Raw genomic sequence first — 2303 nt, 5'->3', positions numbered from 1 at the left:
ATGGTAGTATGCAGATGGGTTCTAATATCATGTATAGTACAGGTGGTAGGGGATAGCAGATGAAGTATACAAGACAGAATAACCTAGTGCAAGGATAGTTGATGATAGTCCCAAGAGCTAGCAATCTATGCAGATGGTAGGAATAGCTTAGATAGAGATAGTCCTTGTATATGCAGTAGATGGTAGTGGAAGTATAGGTTAGTAAGGAATCCCCTGCGGGGTACTTATCACTTGGATAGTTAGTAGTAACAAAGTTCAGTAGTGAGGGGTGATCCGGTAGCGGGATACGGGAACGGCAGCGAGGTTCCGGCTCAATTCAGGCAAGGGTATAGCCAGCAGCTCCAGCTTCACAAGACAAGGTAAGGTGAACATGCGGTTTGAACGAGCAATGAGTGAGAACAAACCGGCGATTGAAATAGCCGCTCATAGCGGCACTCGGTGATGATGTCATCGCCCTTAAAGGTATATGCGTCCCATTTGTATCGAAAGATGGGACGCAATGTTTAGAAGAGAAATGGAAATAAGGGTACCAGAGGTACCAGAACATTACAACAGGGAACAGAGAACAGGAAACAGGAAGGGAGGTTTGGACCAGGCACCAATTACTGGTGCACTGGCCCTTTATATTTCAAACAGCCGGCGTGCACGCGCCCTATGGTGCAGGGATGCGCACGCTGGGAACCACGTGAGCGGGGAGCGGAGGAGAGAGCCGAAGCGGGCACAGGTGAGTGGATCTGGGACGAACGCCGCGAGCTCTCTGGTCCAGGAGCAGGGATCGGGGCGCTCAGCATTACAATATGGAGTAGGAGGGAGGTTGAGGTGGTGGTGGATGTGGCGGTGTCATAGGCGTGCGCACAGGGTGTGCCGGGTGTACCTGGGCACACACTAATCACCTAGGGCACATTAGCATTATCGCTCTGTTTGCCAGTGAGAAGATGGGAAAGATCTCCCTTGGACCTGCTCTGCTCTATTTCACTTTGCCAGCAGGGAGAGTAATGTATCAGGGCCATGTACATGTAGGCAAACACATGCATGTGTATTTAAACTTTGGGGTGCACACCCTAATGCAATAGGCTGCGCACACCTATGGGCGGTGTAGGTGGAAGCGGCGGTGGAGGAGGACGAGGTAGCCAACACTGCTTTTTTTCAGTCATTTTAAATGAGGGTACACCCCAAAAGAGTGAGAAAGAGCAAAAATAGAACAATGGCTGGGTAAGGTCGGTATCCATCTCTATTCTGCACAAGGTACAGAAAAGTCCCGTGGGATCCATGCCTGGTTCATTTTAATGAACGTGAGCTTGTCCACATTGTCTCTGGACAGGCGGCTGCGCTTGTCTGTGATAACGCCCCCAGCAGTGCTAAATATACGTTCAGATAATACACTGGCTGCAGGGCACGCCAGCACCTCCAAGGCGTAAAGGGCAAGCTCAGGCCATGTGCCCAACTTGGAGACCCAGAAGTTGAAAGGGGCAGACCCGTCATTCAGTATGTCTAGGCGTGTGCACACATACTGCTCCACCATGTTGGTGAAATGCTGCCTCCTGCTAAGACGTTCCATATGAGCTGCTGGTGCTGCTGTTTGTTGTGGCGTGCTGACAAAGCTTTTCCACATTTCGGCCATGCTAACCCTGCCTTCTGAGGTGCTGGCGGTGCCCTGGTTGCGTTGGCGACCTCTTCCTCCTCCTCCTCCGCCTTGTGCTTCCACTGTGGCCCCGCTGTCAGGTGGGAATGCCAGCAGCATCGCGTCTAACAGCGTGCGCTTGTACTCGCGCATCTTGCGATCGCGCTCCAGTGAGTGAATTAAGGACGGTACGTTGTCCTTTTAATGGGGATCCAGCAGCGTGGCCACCCAGTAATCAGCACAAGTTAGAATGTGGGCAACTTGGCGGTCGTTGTGGAGACACTGCAGCATGTAATCGCTCATGTGTGCCAGGCTGCCCAGAGGCAACGAAAGGCTGTCCTCTGTGGGAGGTGTATCGTCTGTGTCCTCTGTATCCCCCCAGCCACGCACCAGTGATGGCCATGAGCTGGCCTGGGTGCCACCCTGCTGTGAATATGGTTCCATCTCCTCCTCCATCTCCTCCTCCTCATCCTCCTCATCCTCCAGAACTGTGCCCCTACTGGACAATTGTGTCCCTGGCGTTTGTGTGTGCAGGAACCCACCCTCGGAGCCCCTTGCGAATGACTGCCCTGAAAGCCTTGGAAATGTTACCTCTTCATCCTCCTCCTCCTCCTCATCCTGTGCCACATCCTCTTCCATCATCGCCCGAATTGTTTTTTCAAGGAGGCATAGAAGTGGGATA

This window comes from Pelophylax lessonae, assembly GCF_965119305.1.
Source record: "Pelophylax lessonae genome assembly, contig: HAP1_SCAFFOLD_511, whole genome shotgun sequence".
NCBI classification, from domain to species: Eukaryota; Metazoa; Chordata; class Amphibia; order Anura; family Ranidae; genus Pelophylax; species Pelophylax lessonae.
Note: the sequence above shows the minus strand (reverse complement) of the source record.